Source organism: Solanum pennellii, chromosome 1 (assembly GCF_001406875.1).
Source record: "Solanum pennellii chromosome 1, SPENNV200".
Taxonomy (NCBI): domain Eukaryota; kingdom Viridiplantae; phylum Streptophyta; class Magnoliopsida; order Solanales; family Solanaceae; genus Solanum; species Solanum pennellii.
The window spans coordinates 46,539,726-46,559,167 of NC_028637.1; the positions used below are offsets into that span (position 1 = coordinate 46,539,726).

Below are 19,442 nucleotides of genomic sequence, written 5' to 3' on the forward strand. Positions count from 1 at the left end.
TTGGTTGAGGTTGTTTCCCTCTGTATTTTGTACTCTCATATTTATAGTGGATTGCTCATCTCCTTTGTGGACGTAGGTCGATTGACCGAACCACGTTAAATCTTTGTGTCTTTTGGTATATTTCTCGTTGTCTTCTTACTCGTGGTCTTTCGAGGTTTGCTTTGCTAGCTTCCGCGTTTACACCTGCTTATTTACGGTCCTAACAGAAATTGGTAGCAAAATAAGTAAAGATGAAACTTTAAATGAAAGCATACTTAATACTTCTTCCCCGAATGAAGTTGAAGCTGATGACATTGAAGTGTCAAAGAAAAGAAAAGTCCAGTTATAACCCAAAAAAGGGCCCAAAATGTTATTTGAACCGAAAAAATAAATCGAGTCGAAATTGTAAAAATCGAGTTGAACCAAAGTTATTTCAGTTTAGTTTGATTTTATATTTTTGTCAAACGAAAATCTAAAAAATCGAACCAAATTTCACAAATCGAACTGAACCGACCTAATGTCCAGCCTTATAATAATGGTAGAGTTTCATCATATCACTGTATAAAATCGAATAAAAAATCAAATCAAACCACAAAATCAAGTTAAATAAAAAAATTGACTAATAATTTGGTTTGACTTGGTTTAGTATTGGGGAGAAAACCCGACTATATTTGGATTTGGTTTGATTTTACCTTAAAAAAAAGTCAACTCGAGACCAGAACAACCCGACATTGTATATAATTTTTAAAAATAATTTTATATATAAAATATTTACTTTGGTACTAGTAATGCTAAATGGCTAGAACTAGGCCAGAAATTTAAAAGGTTTGTAATATCTTTTTTAGTTTAAAATAAACTAATTTTTTTTCATTTTTTAGTTAAAAAATATTAAAGTTAAGAGAATAAAAATGTTTAACAAGGTAAAATAACATAGACAAAATATCATTCTTGCAAAAAAGATTTTTCTTATTTTTAAATATACTTCTTTTACTTTTTCATAGTTTTTATATTTTATCATATTATTTCAAGTTCTTGAAATTTTGAATGGTCCAATAAAGATTATAGTCCATATATATTAGTAACTCTAATAAAACACAAATAAAAATTAAACTAATACTAGTGCTAACAAAAAAAATCACTTTAACACTAAGAACAATGATAATAATTGTTCTTTAAATTTTTACAGTGAACTCATCTGTGTTTTGCGCAATCATGAAAAAACACAAAGAATTCACTAAATACATTGGGTTTGTTTATTATAATTAATATACTTTTAATGTAAATAAATAATGATTACAATTAAATAGCGAGTAATGTTTTAATCATGAAAACTTCTACATACCTATTTATCCATACAATATATGTTTGACTATATATATACACATCATCTTCTTGTTTTAAATTTTTGTGATAAGTCTAACTCTAATTTATAGTTCCCTCAATATAAAACAAACCAATATTAGTCAGTACTTTATATCATTCATTGGTGTTCTTAAAATTAACTTTATTTATTTTGATTTTTTTCACCTTCCTCTAACCATATATTAATCGTAATTATGCTTATTGAATTCAATTTTATAGAAAAACAATAAAAAAATTATGGAGTCATATGAAATTAATACAACTTGCTCTTATGATGAAAAGGAAAGATATAGCCTTTCTTTATAATATCTATAACGATGATCATGTCTCAATTATTTTGAATAATATAAATATTACTTGTTTTTATGTAAATAGTTTTTTTTTTTTAAAAAAAAAAAGTTTTCACACAAGCATAATTCTTGATAGTTTTATAACTTACATAACAGACACCAATAAATAACATATATTAATCATTAAGATTTATTTCTCTTAAGAAATCAATTTTAGATTTAAAATTTTGATTAGTAATTAGAAGATTTTTTAACATTATTAAGTTACTAATCCAAGAGAAAATAATTTTAAATTTTAAATTTAATTTATACTTAAGCAAAATTTCAACCATAATTAAGATAAATTCTTGAGAAAGTGGTATCTCTTTAGGATCTACTCTACCATTTTAAAGTATTAATTTGAACTAAAAACAATCATAAACTTACAACAATCAGAAGTTCATATAAAAATTAAACTTAAGAGACATCATAATGATACAAAAGAAAAAAAGAAAAAAAGAAAGAAATAATACAATACACATATTATTACGACTTTTATCGTTAAAAATATAAGGAAAAACAAAATTAATATATTATTATCTAAAATCTCGTCTATATCCACTTCACAAGCCTATCAATAATCATGAGCTTTCTTCTTAAACAAAAAGTAGAGATTCGTCACTCTTGTTGACTACTTCAAGTTTACCACTATTCAAAATCTTTCCTCATATCAAAAAGTGTAGTTGGACAATTCTGGCATCTATGCCTTCTTCTTTTTTTGTTATCTGTCATTCTTTCCTGTTATTAATCTTGTGTAGCATTAGTTGTTCACTAAAGCTTTCTTAACAAATCTATTTTAATTTGAAGGGGAAAAGAGTCTGATATATCCCTTAACTTTGTCATTTGAAGTTAATATACCCCTTGTTATGAAAGTGGCTCATATATACCCTTATCGCTATACAAACGGCTCACTTATACCCCTGCTTTTATAAAATGAGCTCACATATACCCTTCATTTTACGGAAGTTAAAAAATTAGTTTTAAATATATATTTTTTACTTTTATTTTTTAAAAAAAATTATTTAGGGGTATATATGATTTTTCTATCAAATTTCAAAGTATATTTTAATTTTTCATACATAAATTATTTTTTGACTTCTTTCATTATAATTATATGAGTTTCTTATTCTTATTTTATTTTTTTCTTTCTTCCTTAGTGTAAAGAAAAAAAATTTAAACTATTCTTTTTTTCTATATTGTAATTTAATTTTTGTATTCGAAGAAAAATATTTGGTCATCTACAATAAGTTTACAAGAATATTAGTGAAACATAAATAAATTTGATTATCAAAATAAAAATTCTAAATTAGTCACTGAAATAAAAAGACTAAAAAAAATATGTTTGACGAGAATTAAATTTACTCGTGATTATATTTTCTTGAAAAATATAAAAAGTTAGATTCAAATTTTTATTTTTTTTCATTTCCGTTAGAGGAAAAGGGTATATGTGAGTCATTTGTATATAAGTAGGGGTATATATGAGTCACTTTCATAACAAGGGGTATATCAGCTCTATATGACAAAGTTGAGGAGTATATCAAACTCTTTTTCCTAATTTAAATCACACATATGACCAACTCTTCGTGTGTCTCAATAATATAAACAAAGAAACGAAGGAAACAAAGATCAGTATACCAAAAAGAAAACATAGGGGGGACTAGATCAAGAATATGTTAGAATTTGTGAATGCAACTTCTTGATGTCATTTTCCTTACCTTGAACAAATAATAAAAAGATGAGATCTCCATTAGTAAGCATTAGATAGAAATAATACATAAGATATCAAGAATTGATCAATAAAATTTGAATTACTTGTAACAACATTAGTACTTTGTACTTAGTGCGATCTATAGGCAAGAAAAACTTTATTGTCTGCAAGATGATATCCTATTAGGAAATTTTCCTATGCCACGTTTCCAAATATAGCAATTTCATCTACAGGTAATATTGTAAGACAAACTAAACCTTCCTCCACTTGTGCAAATGTGCTTGAAGGCGATAACTCTAAATATGCATTTGTAAAATGTGCAACAATCGTTGGAGCATTGATTGTGACATTTTAAGACTCGTAACATAGATGAAAAGTCCTTGATGGATCATCCGTCCTAGTAGCACTAATTGAATCAACCAGTGTTATTCCAATATTAAATATTGGGTTGTTATATTATCAAGCATCAAGCACCAGTGGTCTAGTGGTAGAATAGTACCCTGCCACGGTACAGACACGATTTCAATTCCTGGCTGGTGCATTCTTTGAGTGCTTTGAAGATAATTATGCAAATGTGAATACTTTGGGTCTTCACCTTGCCTTGATAATCAGGCGACATAATAGCACATCTGAGCCTCTTTTTTTGTTTTTGATACTGAAAAAAAATCATCACCGAAAACATTCTAAGATGCGGTATGGAATGGTTTCAAGTCATCAACAATGTTTGCATCACCATATGCGTCTTTTTTGTTTTTGATACTGAAAAAAAATTTATCATCGAAAACATTCTAAGATGTAGTACGGAATGGTTTCAAGTCATCAACAATGTACGCACCATATGCAAGTGTTGTTTTATTTAGGTGGGTCGGAAAATAACGTGATACTTGTTATATCAAGTGAGGTTCAAAATCATGACAACAAAAATATTTTGTAGATTCATAGAATTCTTTACATAAGAACCTTATAACATATCAATTGAGATAATCAAAATTTGAAATATATTTGGTGGGGTGCACCAGGCCAAGGTTATAATGCAACACCATGGCTATGATTGAAGATCCCGGTAGCAAGCTATCGTGATAGACCTTCCCCTAAAAAAACAGAGTTAATATCGTGTGAGTAAATGACTCACTACACTTAATCTTAGCCAAAAGGCCGAGAAAAATATGCTTTTACATGTGTTATGCCGCACTATTTTATGTCATTTTGATACATAAAATCTGGCTTTCCAGTTATTATGGGACTATAAGAGCTTCTATACTTTTTCTCCAAGGGGACAGGATTCACTAGTAATCTATCTCTAGTTTTACTATTTAATGATGAGACTATCTAGTCTCTTTTTATTGATACATAGAACAACATAAAAAATCATGGATGGTTCAACAAGGAAACAATTGCAGAGACAATGAAATCAAGATCATTCTTCTAACAGGTTTTGGTGCAAAAGCAACGCTGACGGAGGCCACTGACTGTTGCCACCAATGAAGCCTTCGGTCTGACAAACAGAGGCACAGTTGGTATTGCTAATAAATGTCCCCTTGAAACTACGGCTCTGTGATCACAAGTTCTTGCCTCTGCATTGCTAATTGGTCCCATACCTGTCAATTGTATGCAAAATAACAAATATCCAAAATCAAGAGTCATATAAATTATAGAGTACCAATTATAAATTTAGAAAATATATATCAAGGATACAAATTTATATGAAGAGGCGGAACAATAAAATGAAGGAATTGAAGATTTGAAACATGTGCAAAACGGTTTTCTAAAAACGATATTTGCAAATAGTTCCAGTAGATATGATTGTTGGATTTTGAAAGATGTGAATGATAAATGAAGAGTTGTAACTATTCTGTGCAGAAAAATTGTTGATTTGAATTTTCTTTTTGAATAGTTTTAACTTTTCTGAATAGTTTTTACTTTTATGAAAGTTTCAACTTTTAAGAAGCAATGATCTTTACGGAAAGTTTAACTTTTCCATAAGTCCAAAGGGTGTTGGCCTTTCTGATAAGACACAATAAAAACATGTTGATACTATCCTTTGTTGGCTATAAATAGAAGGGTTTCCTCTTATTTCTCAAGAATGTATTTCTGATTTTTTTTTCTACTACTAAATCTAGCATATATTCTAAGTATATTTTATTGTCGTTCAATGGTTTGCTGACACCATGATTTTAGGTAACAATACACAGGTGAATAATATAATTCTATTTTACTATGATATATTTCATTAACCTCGGGTACTTGAGGGAAATAATTTTCTTAAGGACACGTTGTGCACTTAATGTGCTCGATTTTCTTCTTGAGAAATATATATTGCATGTTATTTCTAATATGTTTTCGATTATATCTTTCTTACAGGTTTTAAGTTTCTTCTAAAATACTCTTTAAAACTTTGTTACTTCTTAGCAAATTCTATAAATATATTATTTTAAGTATCTTATGAATACATGATGAACAATAATGACAAGCCTATGAATTTCTGAACTAAGCAAATAGTGAAGAAATCTTATTGGAAAACAAGAACTTGAAAACTTGATTTTTTGGAGAATGTTATAAAGAAATGTATTCTATAAAAAATTATTTGTGAAGCTGACATAGTTAGATTTAAATAGAATTGATGATAACCAAAAAATAAAAAATACGCATTCTTTTATTTAGAAGACACCAATTAAAGAATGAAAGGAAACACTCTTATTTCATTTAAGAAAAACCTTATATTATTAATTTAATTTAAACAAAATTCCAAACATAAATGATGAAAGAAGACACCCACATTCGATGTGGATGACATAACTTGGAAACTTAATATGGTTCATTATAAATGTCGCTAATGATTTATGCGATTCTAAATGTATTGACATTAATTTAATTATTATGAATATTTTTGTGCCATCTATAGTCATTAAATGTCTTTTTTGTTATAGTGCTTTGAGCTGGTATATGATAGTGCAGAACATTTCTTACATTGTTAAGGAAGTACTCTCTCCGTTCTATTTACTTGTCCATATTTTCTTTTTTAGTTGTTACTATTTACTTGTTCATTTTTACAAATCAAGAAAGGACAAAAGAAAATTCATATTATACACTCATTTAAACATCTTGAAAATTTCCACGTTATAATTCATCCTTTTTGAAAGGCATAATACATGTATTAGACCCTAAATTTGGCTTCAAATTTTAACTTTGACCTCCAACTTTCATTATGCACAAACATGCACTTTAACTATCCAACTTTTAAATAAATAAACACATGAGTCCTACATGGCAAAATACATGTAGGACACCACGTTGGACAAAAAATGATATGTAGCATGACACGTATGTCTATTTGTTCAATTTTATACAAGTTTAAGCGTCTACTTGTGCACACCTAAAGTTGAAGGGCATAAATGTGATTTGAAGCTAAGTTAAATGGAACACTTATATATTATTGTTAGGTTGTCGAGCCTGATTAATACTTAATGTACTGTCATATATTAGGTTGTACTATTTTTTCTCCATTTATTCTCTGTAACCTAAAATACTCTGAATTATTAATATATATACCCATCGCCGTGGAAGTTTACCCACGGGGTGTTACCACGAAATATTGGTTTCTCTCTTTCTCTCTCTAGATCTCTCGTCTCTCTCTCTAGAAAGTTCTTGTGTTCATCATTTATCAAGTGTGTGTGTGGATTCAATCCTAACAATTATGCCTTTTTGAAACTATAATCAATAAGGGTAAAATTATAACTTCAATATGCTAATCATTGTTATCTTATTATGTATGTCATTTCTAAAATTGACAACAAAATAGAAACGGAGAGAAATTTTGTAGTTACCTTAAATATAAAATATTTTAAAATTTCTATTTTCATATTAATCAATACACATATAGAAATCAACCTCAGTTGACTATTATATGTAGTGCATCTTAAATTCGTCTTGCAACAACATTAAAGTAAAATAGTTAAACCATACTGGGGCTTTATAAAACTATATAATAAAATTAAATATTATGAAAGAAGAAGGCAAACCCAGGCCAAAAGCATCATTTTGAATTGAACATGTATATACGTCGCCATTTATTCACACATGTCATTGCACTCATATAATATACTTCGCTCCATTTTATATGTCACCTTTTTACTTTACACTTGTATTAAAAAATAATGTAATTTTATTCTTTTACCCTTATTTAATGTTTTCTAAAGTTCAACTTTATTTACAAATGACAATATTAATTAACTATTCTATCAAGGATATAATAAGCAAAATATGACAATAAATACATAAATTTTATAAAATAACAATTATTATGGTCCAACTATTTATAGAAAGAGCTGACATATAAAATGGAACGAAGAGAGTATTGTATTCCACACATATCATGGATATTGTTTGTATATGGTACATTATAGAGATTTGTCCCAAGGTGTCAGACGATCCAGTGGATTGATGATCTCTATGCTCATCCTTCTTATTAGTATATACTTGTATATACCTAGCTTTAGTATCGTAGTTGATCCTCTCTAATCTAGATAGTGGTTTTTCTGGTGTTAGTCATGACTTGTAATTTTGAATCATGACAAAAGCACCATATATACTATACTTGATCTTACAGTTGCAATTTTATGGATATGAAATAGTTCGGACATGACACTCTATTAGAAAATAAGAAAAATGGAATAACAAAATCAACAAGCACCATTGGTCTAGTAATTAGATATAATGTGAAAGCTAGCAAAACAAACCTCAAAAGACCACAAGTAAGAAGACAAACAAGAAATATATCAAAAGTCACAAAGATTCAATGTGGTTCGGTCAAGCAACCTACATCTACAAAGGAGATGAACAATCAGAAGCAGATCTAGGATTTGGAGGTACGGGGTGCCACAATGTTCAAGTAATATGAAAGGATCGGTTGCTTTAATTTTGGGTTACAACTCAGGTTATTAATTTTATTTATTTTTATAAATGAATCGATCAAATATGCATGTATTCATATTTTCATTTAGATATTTTGTGATTAGATATAACTAACCAATTTAATTTTATTTCCTTTTTGGAATTTGATGTCTTCTTCGCTTAAACTTTTAAGAAAAAAAGATTTTTCACATTAAAATTTGTGCTTGTATAAACCATCTAATAGTATTAACATAATATATTCATCTTCCATTGACTTTATGTGTTATTGGAAATATATAGTTGAGAAAGAATAAAAATTGTAGTTTCAGCCTAGTCATCTTACATAGCAAAAACGTCGATGAAGATCGCAAAAACCTTTAAATTAAAAAAATCATTTTTGAAACTTATGTTTTTTTAAAACTACTATTTAAATATATTCTTCATAATATTTATTTGATGCTCATAATTCAATATTCACTAATTGATAAGAAAAATAAACACATTACACTCATAACAAGAGATTAATAATTAGTGCAAGAGAAAATAAAAAAAGCTCAATATTAATTATGGAAAGGGGTCAATTTGAATTAATAAAAAATAATAATAAATAAATAAGAACAAATGTAGAAAAAGAAAAAAAAAGGAAAAAAAAAAGGTCAATTTGAATTAATAAAGAATAGTCATAAATAAATAAGAATGAATAGAGAAAGAACAAGAAAAAAAAAGAGCAAGCAAAAAAGGAAGTGTTGATGGCCAAGTTGGAACCTTCATAGCCTAGGTGGGAGATCTGCTCCTTTGCCAGCTGAGCTATTTCGCAGCACAATTATTTGGTAGCAATCCTTTAGTCAAACCAATTGACCTCCTCTACTTTAAATCCTAAACGGACAAAGGCCTAAAATACCCTTAAAGTATTGAAAATGGTATAAAATTACCCTTCATCCACCTATTGGCTCCAAAATGACATTTTCAATAACCTATTAGCTCTAAAATACCCTTGTCATCCACCTTTGGGTTCAAAATTGACCACTTTTTTAATTATATTGAAATTAAACTCTTTAAATATTTTTTAAAATACTTGGCGTTCAACTATTGATTATAATTATAATTTATTAATATAATTTATAAATCAACCCACTACCCACTCATTACTAACTAGACCTCACCCAATTATAATCCAATTATAATATCAAAATCGTCATAAACACTACTAAAGCACGATGAAATTATAGATTTCTGAAAATGACATTCAAAATTATTCGAGTCCGAATCGAAGCCCCAATTAAATTTAGGTTGAGCCGCTTATTTAGGAGGACACTTTCTTTCAAAATTGAATTAGAAATTTATGATTAAAGGTAAAGAAGTAATACATCCTGAATTAATTCATGCACTTTTTTTAAATATAATTTTTTAAATATTTATGATTTGTTTTAAAACTTTAATATATTATTTTGAAAAAAAGTTACCTATGAAATAACATCACATAATTGAGACGTAACAATAATTAAGATGAACATAGTCAGACTTTTCATTTTATCGGTGATTTTTATTTAGCCACTTGAATGTATGATAATTACTTCTATAATTTTTAAAAACATTCAATTGGCAGTAGCTTGCATTAATAATGTGACCGGTTCATTAATTTAGAGGGATTTAATTAGTAATGGGGTGGGTAGTAGATTGATTTATAAATTATACTAATAAGTTAAATTATAACAAATAGTTAAGCGCCACGTATTTTAAAAAATATTTAAATAGTTTAAATATAAAACCGTCAAATAAGTGATCAATTTTGAATCAAAAGGTGGATGACAAGGGTATTTTGGACCCAATAGGTGGGTGAGAAGGATATTTTGGAGCCAATAGGTGGATGGAGGGTAATTTTGTACCATTTCCAATACTTTAAGGATATTTTAGGCCCTTTTCCGAATCCTAAAATGAACATTGGCTAAAATGTGTCGTATCAATTTTGCTCCAAAAATGTAAAGGTTTGTTAACTGCACAAAAATCCTTTGAAATCCTTCAACTTAAAATTGAAAGAAAGATTTCCAACTAGAATTGGTGGGTTGTGCCAGACCAAGGCAGTAGTGCAACGCCTAGACGACAATTGAAGGTCCCGATAGCAAGCTATAGTAATGAATCCTCCTCGTAAAAAAAATAGAGTTAAGAACAGACACTACACTTGATCTTCACCAAAAGGTCGAGAAAGGTATAGTTTTCCATGTATAATGGCGCGCTATTTTATATGTCAATTTGCTACATAAAATCTCTCTTTCCAATCAGTGTGGGTCTAGAAGAGCTAGTAAGTTTCACTAATTTTTTCTCTGGTTTTATGTGTTATACTAATTCAATCCCATTAATAAAGTACTGATCAAAGAGCAGCGAGTGAAACGATTTACGTTTTGTTGGCTCCAAAACAGTTTCAATAATGATAGGAAAACACAAAAGAGTTTCTAACAATATAATCTAGGTAAAGTGACTCATGATACGTAAACAAATAGTTCTAATTAATTAATTTTGAAAAGATCAAACTTTCTGTACAAATGAATCCTTTCTGAAATGACATTAGATTGAGGCCATGATCCAAACAGTCCTTTGGACGTCGTCCTAAAGACACAAGGACAATAAGAATCCAAATGTCTGGAATAGAGTAGCACTTCTCCATCCGAAAACATATATTTCGGTATGGCTAGTTGAATATTGGTACCTTGTATGATAAACAATTCAGTACAAGATTCTTTGACATAGTTTTTCATCACCCAAAATTTAAAAAGGTCATTTATATCAGATATATACACTTATATATTATTATTATTATTATAAGTGAGAAGCTCCAAAGTGAAAAATTAAATTATCATTTATCTTTTTACTAAGTCAAAATTTGATTAAATATTTAATTAAATACAAATATTTTAATCATACAATGGTAGAATTTAAATCCTTAAGCCCTTTAATAATTAAATTATTATTTTCTTAACAAAAAAGTACATTGATGTCGTTTTTAATCATGATCATGATTCTCTGCAAGAATTTAAAAATTTATGATAGATAAAAAAATTGTATAAATCATCATCATCATATCATATCATTTCATTCATATATTATATTATTATAATATAATATATATTATACATAGTATTAAATATTATTTAACTAATATTATCATCATTACCATTTTACCCCTATATTAAATTATAGTATTATAAAATATTTAATTAATTAATATTAAAAAGATAATTATATTATATTATACTAAATACCAAAACTAAGAAGATGTTAAATTAAATTACATAATTCATTCTTTTTTTAAAAACAATGCATTAATTTTCTTAGTTGAGTAGGTTAAGAATATGAAGGGTTACTTTCTATGGTTCAATTATATATACGGAGTAGATTCAAATGTAGGTCTAATGTATTCTTTCAAAATCAATGCATTGATTTGTCTAATTAATTTGAAAGAGTGAATAAGTAATTTGAAAAGTTACCTTTGATTTATAATTATAGATCAAATTCATATTTTGCACTGTAAAATGTATTTGAATAGTCATTAATTATATTACGCTAAATACTAATCAGGCGACATAATAGCACATCTGAGCCTCTTTTTTGTTTTTGATACTGAAAAAAAATCATCTCCGAAAACATTTTAAGATGCAGTATGGAATAGTTTCAAGTTATCAACAATGCTCGCACCATATGAGTCTTTTTTGTTTTTAATACTAAAAAAATCATCATTGAAAACATTCTAAGATGTAGTATGGAATGGTTTCAAAGTCATCAACAATGTCACACCATATGTAGGTCTTGTTTCATTTAGGAGGGTCGGAAAATATTGTGATACTTGTTATATCAATTGAGGTTCAACATCACGACAACATAAATATTTTGTAGACTCACACAATTCTTTACAAAAGAACCTTATTGCATATCAATTGAGATAATCTAAATTTTGGAATAGAATTGGTGGGATGGACTAGGGCAAGGTTATAGTGCAACACCATGACGATGATTGAAGATCCGGATAGCAAGTTACCGTGATGGACCTTCACCTAAAAATAGAGTTAATATCGTATGAATCATTGACTCACATATTAGACATTAAATTGATAAGAACATATATTACACTTGATCTTAGCCAAAAGGCCGATAAAGATAAGTTTTTCCACGTGTTATGCCGCGCTATTTTATGTATTTTGATACATAAAATTTGTCTTTCCAATCATTGTGGGACTAGAAGAGCTCCTATGCTTTTTCTCCAAGAGACTATCTAGTCTCTTTTTATTGATATATAGAACAACATAATTTATCATGGATGGTTTAACAAGGAAACAGTTGCAGAGAAAATGAAATTAAGATCATTTCTTCTAACAGGTTTTGGTGCAAAAGCAACGACGACGGAGGCCACCATAGTTGCCACCAATGAAGCCTTCAGTCTGGCAACGGAGGCACAATTGGGGTTGCTAATACATGTCCCCTTGAAACTATGAATTGTATGCAAATATAAAATATCATGTCATATAAATTATAGAGTACCAATTATAAATTTAGAAAATATATATCTAGGGATACAAATTTATATGAAGAAGAACAGTAAAATGAAGGTTTGATAATATGAACAAAGAATATACAATTGAAAAGACTTCAAATACGTATAAAACCTTTTTCTAAAAATGATATTTGCTTCCTCTCCTCCACGAGATCGCTATGGGATTGTGTGCAAATAGTTTGGTAGATATGATTGTTGGGTTTTGAAAGATGTGAATGGCAAATGAAGAATTGTAACTTTTCTGAAAAAATTTAACTTTTATGAAGAACTGTGACATTTATGAAAAGTTGCAACTTTTTCATAAGGTTGTGACTTACTCCGAAGGGTGTTGACCTTCCCGATAAGGCACAATAAACACATGTTTGCACTATCCTTTGTTGGCTATAAATAGAAGGTTTTCTCTTATTTTTCGACAACAAATTTTTGAATTTCTTTTCTACTACTAAATCTAGTACTCTAAGTATATTTTAGAGTAGTTCAATTGTTTGTTGACACCGTGATTTTAGGTAACAATACACCTATAAGTAAGATAGTTCTATTATGTTATGATATATTCCATTAAGATCGGGTACTTGAGGGAAATAATTTCCTTAAGGACACACTATACATTCAATGAGCTCGATTTTCTTCTTGAGAAATATATTTTGTATATTATTTCTAGTTTGTTTCAGATTCTATCTTCTTTACTGGTTTTAAGTTTTCTTTAAAAATACTCATTAAAACTTTGTTATTTCTTATAAAATTTACAAAGTTATTGCTCTAAGTATCTTATGAATACATGATGAACAACAATGACAAGCCTATGAATTTCTGCAATAAGCAAATAGGGCAGAAAATTTATTGGAAAACAAGAACTTGAAGACTTGATCTTTTGGAGAATGTTGTAAAGAAATGTATTCTGTAAAAAGCTATTTGTGAAGATTACGTAGTTAAATTTAAATAGAATTGGTGGTAACCAAAAAATAAAAAATACATTCTTTGATTTAAAAGACACCTACTAAAGAATGAAAACACACTCTTATTTCATTTAAGAAAGACCTTATATTATTAATTTAATTTGAACAACATTCCAACATAAATGATGAAAGAAGGCTCCGACATTTTGTGGATGAAATAACTTGGAAACTTAATATGGTTCATTATAAATGCCGCTAATGATTTATTCGACTTTCAATGTATTGACATTAACTCAATGATTGTGAATATTTTTGTGTTATCTATTGTCATCAAATGTCTTTTTTATTGTAGTGTTTTTAGCTAGTATATGATAGTGCATTCTTACATTATTAAGAAAGTATTTTATAATTATCTTTTAGATATGAAATATTTTGAAATTTCTATTCTCACATTAACCAATACACGTAGAAATCAATCTTAAGTGACTATTATATGCACTCAGAGTCATGTAACTTATTCATACATAAATATCGTAATTTTTTGTATTTCATATAAATCAATATTGAATACATACTTTAATTAACATATATTATTGTTGGTGATATACTGTCATCTACAAATCCTGAATTTGTCTTTGATAAAATTCAGTGTTGGAATTAAATATCATATTTTATGTGGATGATGAGTGTAATAACCATAGGAAATTAGAAGCTTCTTTTATTGTTGCTTAGTATGTTGTTGTTGCAATGCTAGATGACAGAGTACTCGGCAGGTAAATTTTACATCAAACCAAAAAATGATTCAAAAAGAAACTTGTGCTATTGGACTTCAAAATTTGATAAAGTTATTTGAGATGAAAGAGAATGTGACTAAATGAGTTGTTGTAGAAATACTAATTTATGACTTTTGACTTATAAGTCGTTCACGTTACTGTTTTTCTTTCATATTTGTTTCTTTTCTTAAACCTAAACATAAGTGTGTTTATTTGGTTGTTGGACTCGGTTCTTATTGGGCCGTATTGGATGTAATATTTAATAGAATTTTTTTTAAAATGTCAATATTTTAGTATTTAATAGGATATTGTATCAACAGTTTCAATATTTAGTGATAATGTCAAAATTTTACCTTATTATGTATGTTAATTATATTTTAATTATTTGGTTTAATTAAAAAGAATACAGAATTTATATAACAAACATGAGCTATTTAGGGGAGAGAAAATTTTTAAAAAGTAACAGATGCTTAAAACTCTCAACATCGACATAACTAACACACAAAAAAAAAATAGAATACAAAATACATTAAATCTATGAAATAAAATACATACTAACTATAACAGAATCAAAATTCGATATACATTTCCAAATCTATGAATATAAAATACATTAAATCTATGAAATACAAAAATACATATTAACATAACATAATCAAAATTCCATATACACTTCAAAATCTATTAATACAAAATACATTAAATCTATGAAATACAAAAATACATACTAACTATAACAGAATCATAATTTCATATACACTTACAAATCTATTCTATAATAGTAAATAACACAATCAAACGCATAATATATGTTACATTGACATAACTAAACATAAAAAAATAGAATACAAAATACAATAAATCTGTGAAATACAAAAATACATACTAACTATAACAGAATAAAAATTCCATATACACTTCCAAAATCTATTCTATAATAGTACAAATGCATTGTAACATGTATTTATTTGAATCATAAAAGTTACTAAACAAATTCAACTAAACATGCATGACACGGAACATGCAAAAAAATAAAATACCTCTTCTCCAACAATTTGGTCTTCTTCAACTTCGTCATTATGAATTTGTGTGAGATTTTGCACACCGACGAAGTCTTGCAATTTTTCCCGTCGTCTATCCTCATAGATTTAGAAGCGGAACCTAAATTGTTATTTATTTCTTGATTGAAAAAAGATTAAATAATGGAAAATCAGAAGAAGTTTGATTATTTTGTCCCATACCTCTAGCAACTCTCTTGAAATTGTCCATTGAAGAGAGAATTTTGGATTATCAATCCCTAAAAGAGGTTTTAAGAACAATAACAAATCAAAAAGATTTTAAAAAACAGTAAATCAGTAAGCAAATAATAAAGAATATGATAAACATGAATATCCAAATCAATGTTAATCTTCAAATCCAATCTTGAAACGAAAGTAGAGGAAAATAATCAAAAATAAAAATATATTAAATTTGAAAATCTGGAGATATTTGATTTGGATTAATCTTAGAGAGAGAAATTGAAAAAAACATAATTAAAGGACTTTAATATCTAGCCAATTACTGAAATATAGAGGCCCGTGTAATCTATGAGAGAGAAAACATGATTTGTATCAGAATATTTTTTTATTTTTAAAATGATGACATTTTTGACATGTTTACTAATATTATTGAAGTATGAAGGTTATCACTAAATAAGTTGGTTTTTTTTTGACTAGTTAGCTAAATTTTTCACATTTAATCCATTCTAAATTGAATGGGCTTGCCCATCCGTTTAAACTAAAAATAAAAAATTATCATTATTTTTTATTTTAACAAATTTAATCAAATAACATCAATATTCTTCATTTTGAAGAACTTATTATAAATTTTTTCTTTACTTTATTTTGTAACTCAAAAAACATATTACAATAGTGATGGTATGTAAGAAGAATTCATGTAAATTGTCATATCCTATAATCTGAACAGTAACTAGTGAATTTGGATAAACATTTTATATTAATTTCAACATAGTAATATGTATGTTGTCATAATGTTTATAAACGTATTACTGTTTCAGAAAATAACAGGGATAATTAAGTAAACAGAAAAGGGTCTAAAATACCCTTAAAGTATTAAAAATGGTATAAAATTACCCTTCATCCACCTATTGGCTCCAAAATATCCTTCCCATCCACCTATTTGATCCAAAATATCCTTGTCATCCACCTTTTGATTCAAAATTGACCACTTATTTAACAGTTTTATATTTAAACTATTTAAATATTTTTTAAAATACGTGGCGCTCAACTATTTGTTATAATTTAACTTATTAGTATAATTTATAAATCAATCCACTACCCACCCATTACTAATTAAATCCCTCTAAATTAATAAACCTGTCACATTATTAATGCAAGCTACTGTCAATTGAGTGTTTTAAAAAATTATAGAAGTAAATTATCATACATTCAAATGGCTAAATAAAAATCACTGATAAACTTAAAAGTCTGACTATGTTCATCTTAATTATTCTTACGCATCAATTATGTGATGTTACTTCATAGGTAACTTTTTTTCAAAATAATATATTAAAGGTTTTAAAACAAATCATAAGTATTTATAAAATTATATTTAAAAGTGCATGAATTAATTCGGGATGTATTACTTCTTTACCTTTAATCATAAATTTCTAATTCAATTTTGAAAGAAAGTGTCCTCCTAAATAAGCGGCTCAATCTAAATTTAATTGGGGCTTCGATTCGGACTCGAAAAATTTTGGATGTCATTTTCAGGAATCTATAATTTTATCGTGTTTTAGTAGTGTTTATGACGATTTTGATATTATAAATGGATTATTAATTGGGTGAGGTTTAGTTAGTAATGAGTGGATAGTGGGTTGGTTTATAAATTATATTAATAATTTAAAAATATAACCAATAGTTGAACACCAAATATTTTAAAAAATATTTAAAGATTTTAATTTTAAAACAATTAAAAAAGTGGTCAATTTTGAACCCAAAGATGGATGACAAGGGTATTTTGGAGCTAATAGTGGATGAAAAAGGCATTTTGGAGCAAATAGGTGGATGAAGGGTAATTTTGTACCATTTTCAATACTTTAAGGGTATTTTAGGCCCTTTTCCGTTAAATAAAATGACTCTTCAATCATACTTCTTTTAAAAAATAATATCTCGATTACAATTTTTTATTAAAAAGTCTAATCTATCGCTGACCTTCTAAAGTTGACATGAACTCACTTAGAAATTTTAACTAGACATTGTTCATTTTAGACACTTTATATCATATTTTGCTGTGTCATTTTGACACTTTATTTTTTGTAATCAGTCAAATTTGCAAGGTGTGTGTAACATTCACCGATGACATATGTCAAAATGACAAACTAAATAACGGCACATGTCATTTATATTGAAAATAATTTCTAAATAATGAATTTTGAATAGAAAAAAATGTCAATGACTTAATGACAAGTTGCAACTTTTACCCAAATAACTTTTATAAAAATTAACCACTTGCATAGTCCTCTTCTTCACCACCCTAAGCCCTAATACTTAACCCCTCCCCCGTTAGATTGTCTTCTCCACTGTTCACAAAAAGTAATTCATTTTACTTGGAACTTCAAATAAAATTAAATTCTTCAAATCTAAATAAAGTATTTCCTCTTAAAAGAATTTTCTGGAACTTTTACAAAAAAAAAAAAAAATACATTTCAATTATTCTCAAAACATCTTCATGACAACAAAGTAAGAAAATTTATTCAAGTTTAAAATCTCCTGGTGTTGTGGCACCATTAAATCTATTTTTTCATGAAAGGAGCTTAAGTTTTAAAAAATGGTGGCTAAAATTATGAAGAAGAAGAAAACAATGATTAAATAAGCTTTTCATGCGATGGTAAAGAGTGTCCACACTCACTATGTTATGTCAGCAAAAAGTGTTAAAATGACACTGTAGGACATGACATGAAGTGACTGAAATGAAAAATAAAAATCTAATTGGAGTGTCTAAGTGAAAATCAGTGTGAACTTTAAGAGGCCACAGATAGATTAGGTCTTACTAAAAATATTTGTTCAAAATTTTTCAAGGATAATTGTATATAATAACAAACTATTAATTCAAATTAAATGTTATAATCATAGTTTGATTTAATTGTACCCGTAGTAAACAATTGCTGTTTTGCCTCTCTCCTTGGTGAATCTCGCTTGCTACTCTCGTTCTCGTTGGACAGTCCCGCTCGCCTCTCTCGTTTTTATACAAACAAAACGTATAAAATGTGTTTGTGTTTGTATAAAGCGAGAGAAAATTGTATATATACATATATTTTCGTTCTCCTCTCTCCCCTCTCCTAAATCTCGCTCGCCACTGCCACTCGACTCTCTCACTTTATACAAATACAAATGTATACATTGCCTTTGTGTTTGTATAAAAGCGAGATAAAATTGTATATACAAATATAAATGCATATATTTTCATTATATACACTTATGATTATAAAAATATGATATTCCCCTACCCCATTTTCTTTTGTATTTCTCTCTTTCTCGCTTTGTGCAAGTGCATATTATACAATTGATTCTTTTGTATATGTATACTGAAACAGATTATACAATTGCTTCTTTTGTATATATGTATGGCGAAATACCCGTACCAAACATAATATTTGTTATGGACCGCAATTATAGATATTATAGTTATAAAATACAAATAAGATTTTTATGTTTGCTATATGCGAAAGTTGTTCAACTTTCCAATTGCAAGCGCAAGTACAAATCACACTTTCTTCTTCTGTCTTCTTTGATCTTCTTCTTTCTTTGTTGTTTTCCTCCTCCTCCTTCTTCCTTATTTCTTAGTTGTTTTCTTCTTCCTCCTCCTTTTTCTTGCATGTTCAAAGTGTTAGGACCGAAAATAAGCAGGTGTAAACGCGGAAGCTAGCAATGGAAATCTCGAAAGACCACGAGTAAGAAGACA

The 19,442-nt window shown here is 27.9% G+C and overlaps 1 non-coding gene and 2 pseudogenes across 1 annotated transcript; all 3 read right to left on the minus strand.

Annotated features, from left to right (window-relative positions):
* Window positions 1-4,383: 4,383 nt before the first annotated feature.
* Window positions 4,384-4,546, minus strand: LOC114075761 (annotated as a pseudogene).
* A 5,780-nt stretch (window positions 4,547-10,326) lies between these two features.
* Window positions 10,327-10,478, minus strand: LOC114075759 (annotated as a pseudogene).
* A 1,750-nt stretch (window positions 10,479-12,228) lies between these two features.
* Window positions 12,229-12,421, minus strand: LOC114075757. The gene has a single exon (XR_003576150.1). It is a non-coding gene; the product is annotated as a U2 spliceosomal RNA (small nuclear RNA).
* Window positions 12,422-19,442: the final 7,021 nt, after the last annotated feature.